Source organism: Amaranthus tricolor, chromosome 4, assembly GCF_026212465.1.
Source record: "Amaranthus tricolor cultivar Red isolate AtriRed21 chromosome 4, ASM2621246v1, whole genome shotgun sequence".
In the NCBI taxonomy this organism is placed as follows: Eukaryota; Viridiplantae; Streptophyta; class Magnoliopsida; order Caryophyllales; family Amaranthaceae; genus Amaranthus; species Amaranthus tricolor.
In genome coordinates, this window is record NC_080050.1 from 34159442 (window position 1) to 34175145 (window position 15704).

Genomic DNA, 15704 nt, shown 5'->3' on the forward strand with positions numbered 1-15704 from the left:
AAATAATAGTCATATGATAGAAATTACGTGTTAAGTTGCGATTTGATGTGTTTTTAAGCTTTTTTGGCACTTTTGCACATAAAGTAGCCCAAACTTGTTTTGTTTTGCACGAAACTTGGCACACAACACTATTTGGTATATATTATTGTATTGAAGTGGTTAGAATTTAAAATCATAGTTATATGCTCGAAATTACGTTCTATAGGTGTGATTTTAAGGGTTTTTAAGCTTTTTTGGCACTTACACGAATAAAGTAGCATAAATTTGGTTTGTTTTGCACGAAACATGGAATAACACACTCTTTGGTATATATTATTGTGTTGAAGTGGTTAGAATTGAAAATAATAGTCATATGATAGAAATTACGTGTTAAGTTGCGATTTGATGTGTTTTTAAGCTTTTTTTGCACTTTCGCACATAAAGTAGCCAAAACTTGTTTTGTTTTGCACGAAACTTGGCACACAACACTATTTGGTATCTATTATTGTATTGAAGTGGTTAGAATTTAAAAATCATTGTTATATGCTCGAAATTACGTTCTATAGGTGTGATTTTAAGGGTTTTTAAGCTTTTTTTGGCACTTACACGAATAAAGTAGCTTAAATTTGGTATGTTTTGCACGAAATATGGAACAAAACACTTTTTGTATATTTTATTGTGTTGAAGTGGTTAGAATTTAAAATAATAGTCATATGATAGAAATTACCTGTTAAGTTGCGATTTGATGTGTTTTTAAGCTTTTTGGCACTTTCGCACATAGAGTAGCCCAAACTTGCTTTGTTTTGCACGAAACGTGGCACACAACACTATTTGGTATATATTATTGTGTTGAAGTGGTTAGAATTTAAAATCATAGTTATATGCTAGAAATTACGTTCTAAAGGTGTGATTTTAAAGGGTTTTTAAGCTTTTTTGGGCACTTACACGAATAAAGTAGCATAAATTTGGTTTGTTTTTGCACGAAACTTGGAATAACACACTCTTTGGTATATATTATTGTGTTGAAGTGGTTAGAATTGAAAATAATAGTCATATGATAGAAATTACGTGTTAAGTTGCGATTTGATGTGTTTTTAAGCTTTTTTGGCACTTTTGCACATAAAGTAGCCCAAACTTGTTTTGTTTTGCACGAAACTTGGCACACAACACTATTTGGTATATATTATTGTATTGAAGTGGTTAGAATTTAAAATCATAGTTATATGCTCGAAATTACGTTCTATAGGTGTGATTTTAAGGGTTTTTAAGCTTTTTTGGCACTTACACGAATAAAGTAGCATAAATTTGGTTTGTTTTGCACGAAACATGGAATAACACACTCTTTGGTATATATTATTGTGTTGAAGTGGTTAGAATTGAAAATAATAGTCATATGATAGAAATTACGTGTTAAGTTGCGATTTGATGTGTTTTTAAGCTTTTTTTGCACTTTCGCACATAAAGTAGCCAAAACTTGTTTTGTTTTGCACGAAACTTGGCACACAACACTATTTGGTATCTATTATTGTATTGAAGTGGTTAGAATTTAAAATCATTGTTATATGCTCGAAATTACGTTCTATAGGTGTGATTTTAAGGGTTTTTAAGCTTTTTTGGCACTTACACGAATAAAGTAGCTTAAATTTGGTATGTTTTGCACGAAATATGGAACAAAACACTTTTTGGTATATTTTATTGTGTTGAAGTGGTTAGAATTTAAAATAATAGTCATATGATAGAAATTACCTGTTAAGTTGCGATTTGATGTGTTTTTAAGCTTTTTTGGCACTTTCGCACATAGAGTAGCCCAAACTTGCTTTGTTTTGCACGAAACGTGGCACACAACACTATTTGGTATATATTATTGTGTTGAAGTGGTTAGAATTTAAAATCATAGTTATATGCTAGAAATTACGTTCTAAAGGTGTGATTTTAAGGGTTTTTAAGCTTTTTTGGCACTTACACGAATAAAGTAGCTTAAATTTGGTTTGTTTTGCACGAAACTTGGAATAACACACTCTTTGGTATATATTATTGTGTTGAAGTGGTTAGAATTGAAAATAATAGTCATATGATAGAAATTACGTGTTAAGTTGCGATTTGATGTGTTTTTAAGCTTTTTTTTGCACTTTTGCACATAAAGTAGCCCAAACTTGTTTTGTTTTGCACGAAACTTGGCACACAACACTATTTGGTATATATTATTGTATTGAAGTGGTTAGAATTTAAAATCATAGTTATATGCTCGAAATTACGTTCTATAGGTGTGATTTTAAGGGTTTTTAAGCTTTTTTGGCACTTACACGAATAAAGTAGCATAAATTTGGTTTGTTTTGCACGAAACATGGAATAACACACTCTTTGGTATATATTATTGTGTTGAAGTGGTTAGAATTGAAAATAATAGTCATATGATAGAAATTACGTGTTAAGTTGCGATTTGATGTGTTTTTAAGCTTTTTTGGCACTTTCGCACAAAAAGTAGCCCAAACTTGCTTTGTTTGGCACGAAACTTGGCACACAACACTATTTGGTATATATTATTGTGTTGAAGTGGTTAGAATTGAAAATCATAGTTATATGCTAGAAATTACGTGCTAAAGGTGTGATGTTAAGGGTTTTTAAGCTTTTTTGGCACTTACACGAATAAAGTAGCTTAAATTTGGTTTGTTTTGTACGAAATTTGGAACAAAACACTCTTTGGTATATATTATTGTGTTGAAGTGGTTAGAATTGAAAATAATAGTCATATGATAGAAATTACGTGTTAAGTTGCGATTTGATGTGCCTTTAACCTTTTTTGGCACTTTCGCACATAAAGTAGCCCAAACTTGTTTTGTTTTGCACGAAACTTGGCACACAACACTATTTCGTATCTATTATTGTATTGAAGTGGTTTGAATTTAAAATCATTGTTATATGCTCGAAATTACGTTCTATAGGTGTGATTTTAAGGGTTTTAAGCTTTTTTGGCACTTACACGAATAAAGTAGCTTAAATTTGGTATGTTTTGCACGAAATTTGGAACAAAACACTTTTTGGTATATTTTATTGTGTTGAAGTGGTTAGAATTGAAAATAATAGACATATGATAGAAATTACCTGTTAAGTTGCGATTTGATGTGTTTTTAAGGTTTTTTGGCACTTTCGCACATAGAGTAGCCCAAACTTGCTTTGTTTTGCACGAAACGTGGCACACAACACTATTTTGGTATATATTTTTGTGTTGAAGTGGTTAGAATTTAAAATCATAGTTATATGCTAGAAATTACGTTCTATAGGTGTGATTTTAAGGGTTTTAAAGCTTTTTTGGCACTTACACGAATAAAGTAGCTTAAATTTGGTTTGTTTTGTACGAAATTTGGAATAACAACCTCTTTGGTATATATTATTGTGTTGAAGTGGTTAGAATTGAAAATAATAGTCATATGATAGAAATTACGTGTTAAGTTGCGATTTGATGTGTTTTTAAGCTTTTTTGGCACTTTCGCATATAAAGTAGCCAAAAGTTGTTTTGTTTTGCACGAAACTTGGCACACAACACTATTTGGTATATATTATTGTATTGAAGTGGTTAGAATTTAAAATCATTGTTATATGCTCGAAATTACGTTCTATAGGTGTGATTTTAAGGGTTTTTAAGCTTTTTTGGCACTTACACGAATAAAGTAAATTAAATTTGGAATGTTTTGCACGAAATTTGGAACAAAACACTTTTTGGTATATATTATTGTGTTGATGTGGTTAGAATTGAAAATAATAGTCATATGATAGAAATTATGTGTTAAGTTGCGATTTGATGTGTTTTTAAGCTTTTTTGGCACTTTCGCACAAAAAGTAGCCCAAACTTGCTTTGTTTGGCACGAAACTTGGCACACAACACTATTTGGTATATATTATTGTGTTGAAGTGGTTAGAATTGAAAATCATAGTTATATGCTAGAAATTACGTGCTAAAGGTGTGATGTTAAGGGTTTTTAAGCTTTTTTGGCACTTACACGAATAAAGTAGCTTAAATTTGGTTTGTTTTGTACGAAATTTGGAACAAAACACTCTTTGGTATATATTATTGTGTTGAAGTGGTTAGAATTGAAATTAATAGTCATATGATAGAAATTACGTGTTAAGTTGCAATTTGATGTGTTTTTAACCTTTTTTGGCACTTTCGCACATAAAGTAGCCAAAACTTGTTTTGTTTTGCACGAAACTTGGCACACAACACTATTTGGTATCTATTATTGTATTGAAGTGGTTAGAATTTAAAATCATTGTTATATGCTCGAAATTACGTTCTATAGGTGTGATTTTAAGGGTTTTTAAGCTTTTTTGGCACTTACAAGAATAAAGTAGCTTAAATTTGGTATGTTTTGCACGAAATTTGGAACAAAACACTTTTTGGTATATTTTATTGTGTTGAAGTGGTTAGAATTTAAAATAATAGTTATATGATAGAAATTACCTGTTAAGTTGCGATTTGATGTGTTTTTAAGCTTTTTTGGCACTTTCGCACATAAAGTAGCCCAAACTTGCTTTGTTTTGCACGAAACGTGGCACACAACACTATTTGGTATATATTATTGTGTTGAAGTGGTTAGCATTTAAAATCATAGTTATATGCTAGAAATTACGTTCTAAAGGTGTGATTTTAAGGGTTTTTAAGCTTTTTTGGCACTTACACGAATAAAGTAGCTTAAATTTGGTTTGTTTTGCACGAAACTTGGAATAACACACTCTTTGGTATATATTATTGTGTTGAAGTGGTTAGAATTGAAAATAATAGTCATATGATAGAAATTACGTGTTAAGTTGCGATTTGATGTGTTTTTAAGCTTTTTTGGCACTTTTGCACATAAAGTAGCCCAAACTTGTTTTGTTTTGCACGAAACTTGGCACACAACACTATTTGGTATATATAATTGTATTGAAGTGGTTAGAATTTAAAATCATTGTTATATGCTCGAAATTACGTTCTATAGGTGTGATTTTAAGGGTTTTTAAGCTTTTTTGGCACTTACACGAATAAAGTAGCATAAATTTGGTTTGTTTTGCACGAAACATGGAATAACACACTCTTTGGTATATATTATTGTGTTGAAGTGGTTAGAATTGAAAATAATAGTCATATGATAGAAATTACGTGTTAAGTTGCGATTTGATGTGTTTTTAAGCTTTTTTGGCACTTTCGCACATAAAGTAGCCCAAAGTTGTTTTGTTTTGCACGAAACTTGGCACACAACACTATTTGGTATATATTATTGTATTGAAGTGGTTAGAATTTAAAATCATTGTTATATGCTCGAAATTACGTTCTATAGGTGTGATTTTAAGGGTTTTTAAGCTTTTTTGGCACTTACACGAATAAAGTAGCTTAAATTTGGTTTGTTTTGTACGAAATTTGGAACAAAACACTCTTTGGTATATATTATTGTGTTGAAGTGGTTAGAATTGAAATTAATAGTCATATGATAGAAATTACGTGTTAAGTTGCAATTTGATGTGTTTTTAACCTTTTTTGGCACTTTCGCACATAAAGTAGCCAAAACTTGTTTTGTTTTGCACGAAACTTGGCACACAACACTATTTGGTATCTATTATTGTATTGAAGTGGTTAGAATTTAAAATCATTGTTATATGCTCGAAATTACGTTCTATAGGTGTGATTTTAAGGGTTTTTAAGCTTTTTTGGCACTTACAAGAATAAAGTAGCTTAAATTTGGTATGTTTTGCACGAAATTTGGAACAAAACACTTTTTGGTATATTTTATTGTGTTGAAGTGGTTAGAATTTAAAATAATAGTTATATGATAGAAATTACCTGTTAAGTTGCGATTTGATGTGTTTTTAAGCTTTTTTGGCACTTTCGCACATAAAGTAGCCCAAACTTGCTTTGTTTTGCACGAAACGTGGCACACAACACTATTTGGTATATATTATTGTGTTGAAGTGGTTAGCATTTAAAATCATAGTTATATGCTAGAAATTACGTTCTAAAGGTGTGATTTTAAGGGTTTTTAAGCTTTTTTGGCACTTACACGAATAAAGTAGCTTAAATTTGGTTTGTTTTGCACGAAACTTGGAATAACACACTCTTTGGTATATATTATTGTGTTGAAGTGGTTAGAATTGAAAATAATAGTCATATGATAGAAATTACGTGTTAAGTTGCGATTTGATGTGTTTTTAAGCTTTTTTGGCACTTTTGCACATAAAGTAGCCCAAACTTGTTTTGTTTTGCACGAAACTTGGCACACAACACTATTTGGTATATATAATTGTATTGAAGTGGTTAGAATTTAAAATCATTGTTATATGCTCGAAATTACGTTCTATAGGTGTGATTTTAAGGGTTTTTAAGCTTTTTTGGCACTTACACGAATAAAGTAGCATAAATTTGGTTTGTTTTGCACGAAACATGGAATAACACACTCTTTGGTATATATTATTGTGTTGAAGTGGTTAGAATTGAAAATAATAGTCATATGATAGAAATTACGTGTTAAGTTGCGATTTGATGTGTTTTTAAGCTTTTTTGGCACTTTCGCACATAAAGTAGCCCAAAGTTGTTTTGTTTTGCACGAAACTTGGCACACAACACTATTTGGTATATATTATTGTATTGAAGTGGTTAGAATTTAAAATCATTGTTATATGCTCGAAATTACGTTCTATAGGTGTGATTTTAAGGGTTTTTAAGCTTTTTTTGGCACTTACACGAATAAAGTAGCTTAAATTTGGTTTGTTTTTGTACGAAATTTGGAACAAAACACTCTTTGGTATATATTATTGTGTTGAAGTGGTTAGAATTGAAATTAATAGTCATATGATAGAAATTACGTGTTAAGTTGCAATTTGATGTGTTTTTTAACCTTTTTTGGCACTTTCGCAAGTAGCCAAAACTTGTTTTGTTTTGCACGAAACTTGGCACACAACACTATTTGGTATCTATTATTGTATTGAAGTGGTTAGAATTTAAAATCATTGTTATATGCTCGAAATTACGTTCTATAGGTGTGATTTTAAGGGTTTTTAAGCTTTTTTGGCACTTACACGAATAAAGTAGCTTAAATTTGGTATGTTTTGCACGAAATTTGGAACAAAACACTTTTTGGTATATTTTATTGTGTTGAAGTGGTTAGAATTTAAAATAATAGTCATATGATAGAAATTACCTGTTAAGTTGCGATTTGATGTGTTTTTAAGCTTTTTTGGCACTTTCGCACATAAAGTAGCCCAAACTTGCTTTGTTATGCACGAAACGTGGCACACAACACTATTTGGTATATATTATTGTGTTGAAGTGGTTAGAATTTAAAATCATAGTTATATGCTAGAAATTACGTTCTAAAGGTGTGATTTTAAGGGTTTTTAAGCTTTTTTGGCACTTACACGAATAAAGTAGCTTAAATTTGGTTTGTTTTGCACGAAACTTGGAATAACACACTCTTTGGTATATATTATTGTGTTGAAGTGGTTAGAATTGAAAATAATAGTCATATGATAGAAATTACGTGTTAAGTTGCGATTTGATGTGTTTTTAAGCTTTTTTGGCACTTTTGCACATAAAGTAGCCCAAACTTGTTTTGTTTTGCACGAAACTTGGCACACAACACTATTTGGTATATATAATTGTATTGAAGTGGTTAGAATTTAAAATCATTGTTATATGCTCGAAATTACGTTCTATAGGTGTGATTTTAAGGGTTTTTAAGCTTTTTTGGCACTTACACGAATAAAGTAGCATAAATTTGGTTTGTTTTGCACGAAACATGGAATAACACACTCTTTGGTATATATTATTGTGTTGAAGTGGTTAGAATTGAAAATAATAGTCATATGATAGAAATTACGTGTTAAGTTGCGATTTGATGTGTTTTTAAGCTTTTTTGGCACTTTCGCACATAAAGTAGCCCAAAGTTGTTTTGTTTTGCACGAAACTTGGCACACAACACTATTTGGTATATATTATTGTATTGAAGTGGTTAGAATTTAAAATCATTGTTATATGCTCGAAATTACGTTCTATAGGTGTGATTTTAAGGGTTTTTAAGCTTTTTTGGCACTTACACGAATAAAGTAGCTTAAATTTGGTATGTTTTGCACGAAATTTGGAACAAAACACTTTTTGGTATATTTTATTGTGTTGAAGTGGTTAGAATTTAAAATAATAGTCATATGATAGAAATTACCTGTTAAGTTGCGATTTGATGTGTTTTTAAGCATTTTTGGCACTTTCGCACATAGAGTAGCCCAAACTTGCTTTTTTTTGCACGAAACGTGCCACATAACACTATTTGGTATATATTATTGTGTTGAAGTGGTTAGAATTTAAAATCATAGTTATATGCTAGAAATTACGTTCTAAAGGTGTGATTTTAAGGGTTTTTAAGCTTTTTTGGCACTTACACGAATAAAGTAGCTTAAATTTGGTTTGTTTTGCACGAAATATGGAATAACACACTCTTTGGTATATATTATTGTGTTGAAGTGGTTAGAATTGAAAATAATAGTCATATGATAGAAATTACGTGTTAAGTTGCGATTTGATGTGTTTTTAAGCTTTTTTGGCACTTTCGCACATAAAGTAGCCCAAACTTGTTTTGTTTTGCACGAAACTTGGCACACAACACTATTTGGTATATATTATTGTATTGAAGTGGTTAGAATTTAAAATCATTGTAATATGCTCGAAATTACGTTCTATAGGTGTGATTTTAAGGGTTTTTAAGCTTTTTTGGCACTTACACGAATAAAGTAGCTTAAATTTGGAATGTTTTGCACAAAATTTGGAACAAAACACTTTTTGGTATATATTATTGTGTTGATGTGGTTAGAAATTAAAATAATAGTCATATGATAGAAATTATGTGTTAAGTTGCGATTTGATGTGTTTTTAAGCTTTTTTGGCACTTTCGCTCATAGAGTAGCCCAAACATGCTTTGTTTTGCACGAAACGTGGCACACAACACTATTTGGTATATATTATTGTGTTGATGTGGTTAGAATTGAAAATAATAGTCATATGAAAGAAATTACGTGTTAAGTAGCGATTTGATGTGTTTTTAAGCTTTTTTGGCACTTTCGCACAAAAAGTAGCCCAAACTTGCTTTGTTTGGCACGAAACTTGGCACACAACACTATTTGGTATATATTATTGTGTTGAAGTGGTTAGAATTGAAAATCATAGTTATATGCTAGAAATTACGTGCTAAAGGTGTGATGTTAAGGGTTTTTAAGCTTTTTTGGCACTTACACGAATAAAGTAGCTTAAATTTGGTAGGTTTTGTACGAAATTTGGAACAAAACACTCTTTGGTTTATATTATTGTGTTGAAGTGGTTAGAATTGAAAATAATAGTCATATGATAGAAATTACGTGTTAAGTTGCGATTTGATGTGCTTTTAATCTTTTTTGGCACTTTCGCACATAAAGTAGCCCAAACTTGCTTTGTTTTGCACGAAACTTGGCACACAACACTATTTCGTATCTATTATTGTATTGAAGTGGTTAGAATTTAAAATCATTGTTATATGCTCGAAATTACGTTCTATAGGTGTGATTTTAAGGGTTTTTAAGCTTTTTTGGCACTTACACGAATAAAGTAGCTTAAATATGGTATGTTTTGCACGAAATTTGGAACAAAACACTTTTTGGTATATTTTATTGTGTTGAAGTGGTTAGAATTTAAAATAATAGTCATATGATAGAAATTACCTGTTAAGTTGCGATTTGATGTGTTTTTAAGCTTTTTTGGCACTTTCGCACATAAAGTAGCCCAAACTTGCTTTGTTTTGCACGAAACGTGGCACACAACACTATTTGGTATATATTATTGTGTTGAAGTGGTTAGAATTTAAAATCATAGTTATATGCTAGAAATTACGTTCTAAAGGTGTGATTTTAAGGGTTTTTAAGCTTTTTTGGCACTTACACGAATAAAGTAGCTTAAATTTGGTTTGTTTTGCACGAAACTTGGAATAACACACTCTTTGGTATATATTATTGTGTTGAAGTGGTTAGAATTGAAAATAATAGTCATATGATAGAAATTACGTGTTAAGTTGCGATTTGATGTGTTTTTAAGCTTTTTTGGCACTTTTGCACATAAAGTAGCCCAAACTTGTTTTGTTTTGCACGAAACTTGGCACACAACACTATTTGGTATATATAATTGTATTGAAGTGGTTAGAATTTAAAATCATTGTTATATGCTCGAAATTACGTTCTATAGGTGTGATTTTAAGGGTTTTTAAGCTTTTTTGGCACTTACACGAATAAAGTAGCATAAATTTGGTTTGTTTTGCACGAAACATGGAATAACACACTCTTTGGTATATATTATTGTGTTGAAGTGGTTAGAATTGAAAATAATAGTCATATGATAGAAATTACGTGTTAAGTTGCGATTTGATGTGTTTTTAAGCTTTTTTGGCACTTTCGCACATAAAGTAGCCCAAAGTTGTTTTGTTTTGCACGAAACTTGGCACACAACACTATTTGGTATATATTATTGTATTGAAGTGGTTAGAATTTAAAATCATTGTTATATGCTCGAAATTACGTTCTATAGGTGTGATTTTAAGGGTTTTTAAGCTTTTTTGGCACTTACACGAATAAAGTAGCTTAAATTTGGTATGTTTTGCACGAAATTTGGAACAAAACACTTTTTGGTATATTTTATTGTGTTGAAGTGGTTAGAATTTAAAATAATAGTCATATGATAGAAATTACCTGTTAAGTTGCGATTTGATGTGTTTTTAAGCATTTTTGGCACTTTCGCACATAGAGTAGCCCAAACTTGCTTTTTTTTGCACGAAACGTGCCACACAACACTATTTGGTATATATTATTGTGTTGAAGTGGTTAGAATTTAAAATCATAGTTATATGCTAGAAATTACGTTCTAAAGGTGTGATTTTAAGGGTTTTTAAGCTTTTTTGGCACTTACACGAATAAAGTAGCTTAAATTTGGTTTGTTTTGCACGAAATATGGAATAACACACTCTTTGGTATATATTATTGTGTTGAAGTGGTTAGAATTGAAAATAATAGTCATATGATAGAAATTACGTGTTAAGTTGCGATTTGATGTGTTTTTAAGCTTTTTTGGCACTTTCGCACATAAAGTAGCCCAAACTTGTTTTGTTTTGCACGAAACTTGGCACACAACACTATTTGGTATATATTATTGTATTGAAGTGGTTAGAATTTAAAATCATTGTTATATGCTCGAAATTACGTTCTATAGGTGTGATTTTAAGGGTTTTTAAGCTTTTTTGGCACTTACACGAATAAAGTAGCTTAAATTTGGAATGTTTTGCACAAAATTTGGAACAAAACACTTTTTGGTATATATTATTGTGTTGATGTGGTTAGAAATTAAAATAATAGTCATATGATAGAAATTATGTGTTAAGTTGCGATTTGATGTGTTTTTAAGCTTTTTTGGCACTTTCGCTCATAGAGTAGCCCAAACATGCTTTGTTTTGCACGAAACGTGGCACACAACACTATTTGGTATATATTATTGTGTTGATGTGGTTAGAATTGAAAATAATAGTCATATGAAAGAAATTACGTGTTAAGTAGCGATTTGATGTGTTTTTAAGCTTTTTTGGCACTTTCGCACAAAAAGTAGCCCAAACTTGCTTTGTTTGGCACGAAACTTGGCACACAACACTATTTGGTATATATTATTGTGTTGAAGTGGTTAGAATTGAAAATCATAGTTATATGCTAGAAATTACGTGCTAAAGGTGTGATGTTAAGGGTTTTTAAGCTTTTTTGGCACTTACACGAATAAAGTAGCTTAAATTTGGTAGGTTTTGTACGAAATTTGGAACAAAACACTCTTTGGTTTATATTATTGTGTTGAAGTGGTTAGAATTGAAAATAATAGTCATATGATAGAAATTACGTGTTAAGTTGCGATTTGATGTGCTTTTAATCTTTTTTGGCACTTTCGCACATAAAGTAGCCCAAACTTGCTTTGTTTTGCACGAAACTTGGCACACAACACTATTTCGTATCTATTATTGTATTGAAGTGGTTAGAATTTAAAATCATTGTTATATGCTCGAAATTACGTTCTATAGGTGTGATTTTAAGGGTTTTTAAGCTTTTTTGGCACTTACACGAATAAAGTAGCTTAAATATGGTATGTTTTGCACGAAATTTGGAACAAAACACTTTTTGGTATATTTTATTGTGTTGAAGTGGTTAGAATTTAAAATAATAGTCATATGATAGAAATTACCTGTTAAGTTGCGATTTGATGTGTTTTTAAGCTTTTTTGGCACTTTCGCACATAAAGTAGCCCAAACTTGCTTTGTTTTGCACGAAACGTGGCACACAACACTATTTGGTATATATTATTGTGTTGAAGTGGTTAGAATTTAAAATCATAGTTATATGCTAGAAATTACGTTCTAAAGGTGTGATTTTAAGGGTTTTTAAGCTTTTTTGGCACTTACACGAATAAAGTAGCTTAAATTTGGTTTGTTTTGCACGAAACTTGGAATAACACACTCTTTGGTATATATTATTGTGTTGAAGTGGTTAGAATTGAAAATAATAGTCATATGATAGAAATTACGTGTTAAGTTGCGATTTGATGTGTTTTTAAGCTTTTTTGGCACTTTTGCACATAAAGTAGCCCAAACTTGTTTTGTTTTGCACGAAACTTGGCACACAACACTATTTGGTATATATAATTGTATTGAAGTGGTTAGAATTTAAAATCATTGTTATATGCTCGAAATTACGTTCTATAGGTGTGATTTTAAGGGTTTTTAAGCTTTTTTGGCACTTACACGAATAAAGTAGCATAAATTTGGTTTGTTTTGCACGAAACATGGAATAACACACTCTTTGGTATATATTATTGTGTTGAAGTGGTTAGAATTGAAAATAATAGTCATATGATAGAAATTACGTGTTAAGTTGCGATTTGATGTGTTTTTAAGCTTTTTTGGCACTTTCGCACATAAAGTAGCCCAAAGTTGTTTTGTTTTGCACGAAACTTGGCACACAACACTATTTGGTATATATTATTGTATTGAAGTTGTTAGAATTTAAAATCATTGTTATATGCTCGAAATTACGTTCTATAGGTGTGATTTTAAGGGTTTTTAAGCTTTTTTGGCACTTACACGAATAAAGTAGCTTAAATTTGGTATGTTTTGCACGAAATTTGGAACAAAACACTTTTTGGTATATTTTATTGTGTTGAAGTGGTTAGAATTTAAAATAATAGTCATATGATAGAAATTACCTGTTAAGTTGCGATTTGATGTGTTTTTAAGCATTTTTGGCACTTTCGCACATAGAGTAGCCCAAACTTGCTTTTTTTTGCACGAAACGTGCCACACAACACTATTTGGTATATATTATTGTGTTGAAGTGGTTAGAATTTAAAATCATAGTTATATGCTAGAAATTACGTTCTAAAGGTGTGATTTTAAGGGTTTTTAAGCTTTTTTGGCACTTACACGAATAAAGTAGCTTAAATTTGGTTTGTTTTGCACGAAATATGGAATAACACACTCTTTGGTATATATTATTGTGTTGAAGTGGTTAGAATTGAAAATAATAGTCATATGATAGAAATTACGTGTTAAGATTGCGATTTGATGTGTTTTTAAGCTTTTTTGGCACTTTCGCACATAAAGTAGCCCAAACTTGTTTTGTTTTGCACGAAACTTGGCACACAACACTATTTGGTATATATTATTGTATTGAAGTGGTTAGAATTTAAAATCATTGTTATATGCTCGAAATTACGTTCTATAGGTGTGATTTTAAGTGATTTTAAGGGTTTTTAAGCTTTTTTGGCACTTACACGAATAAAGTAGCTTAAATTTGGAATGTTTTGCACAAAATTTGGAACAAAACACTTTTTGGTATATATTATTGTGTTGATGTGGTTAGAAATTGAAATAATAGTCATATGATAGAATTATGTGTTAAGTTGCGATTTGATGTGTTTTTAAGCTTTTTTGGCACTTTCGCTCATAGAGTAGCCCAAACTTGCTTTGTTTTGCACGAAACGTGGCACACAACACTATTTGGTATATATTATTGTGTTGATGTGGTTAGAATTGAAAATAATAGTCATATGAAAGAAATTACGTGTTAAGTAGCGATTTGATGTGTTTTTAAGCTTTTTTGGCACTTTCGCACAAAAAGTAGCCCAAACTTGCTTTGTTTGGCACGAAAGTCGGCACACAACACTATTTGGTATATATTATTGTGTTGAAGTGGTTAGAATTGAAAATCATAGTTATATGCTAGAAATTACGTGCTAAAGGTGTGATGTTAAGGGTTTTTAAGCTTTTTTGGCACTTACACGAATAAAGTAGCTTAAATTTGGTTTGTTTTGTACGAAATTTGGAACAAAACACTCTTTGGTATATATTATTGTGTTGAAGTGGTTAGAATTGAAAATAATAGTCATATGATAGAAATTACGTGTTAAGTTGCGATTTGATGTGCTTTTAACCTTTTTTGGCACTTTCGCACATAAAGTAGCCCAAACTTGTTTTGTTTTGCACGAAACTTGCACACAACACTATTTGGTATATATTATTGTATTGAAGTGGTTAGAATTTAAAATCATTGTTATATGCTCGAAATTACGTTCTATAGGTGTGATTTTAAGGGTTTTTAAGCTTTTTTGGCACTTACACGAATAAAGTAGCATAAATTTGGTTTGTTTTGCACGAAACATGGAATAACACACTCTTTGGTATATATTATTGTGTTGAAGTGGTTAGAATTGAAAATAATAGTCATATGATAGAAATTACGTGTTAAGTTGCGATTTGATGTGTTTTTATGCTTTTTTGGCACTTTCGCACATAAAGTAGCCCAAAGTTGTTTTGTTTTGCACGAAACTTGGCACACAACACTATTTGGTATATATTATTGTATTGAAGTGGTTAGAATTTAAAATCATTGTTATATGCTCGAAATTACGTTCTATAGGTGTGATTTTAAGGGTTTTTAAGCTTTTTTGGCACTTACACGATAAAGTAGCTTAAATTTGGTATGTTTTGCACGAAATTTGGAACAAAACACTTTTTGGTATATTTTATTGTGTTGAAGTGGTTAGAATTTAAAATAATAGTCATATGATAGAAATTACCTGTTAAGTTACGATTTGATGTGTTTTTAAGCATTTTTGGCACTTTCGCACATAGAGTAGCCCAAACTTGCTTTTTTTTGCACGAAACGTGCCACACAACACTATTTTGTATATATTATTGTGTTGAAGTGGTTAGAATTTAAAATCATAGTTATATGCTAGAAATTACGTTCTAAAGGTGTGATTTTAAGGGTTTTTAAGCTTTTTTGGCACTTACACGAATAAAGTAGCATAAATTTGGTTTGTTTTGCACGAAACATGGAATAACACACTCTTTGGTATATATTATTGTGTTGAAGTGGTTAGAATTGAAAATAATAGTAATATGATAGAAATTACGTGTTAAGTTGCGATTTGATGTGTTTTTAAGCTTTTTTGGCACTTTCGCACATAAAGTAGCCCAAAGTTGTTTTGTTTTGCACGAAACTTGGCACACAACACTATTTGGTATATATTATTGTATTGAAGTGGTTAGAATTTAAAATCATTGTTATATGCTCGAAATTACGTTCTATAGGTGTGATTTTAAGGTTTTTAAGCTTTTTTGGCACTTACACGAATAAAGTAGCTTAAATTTGGTATG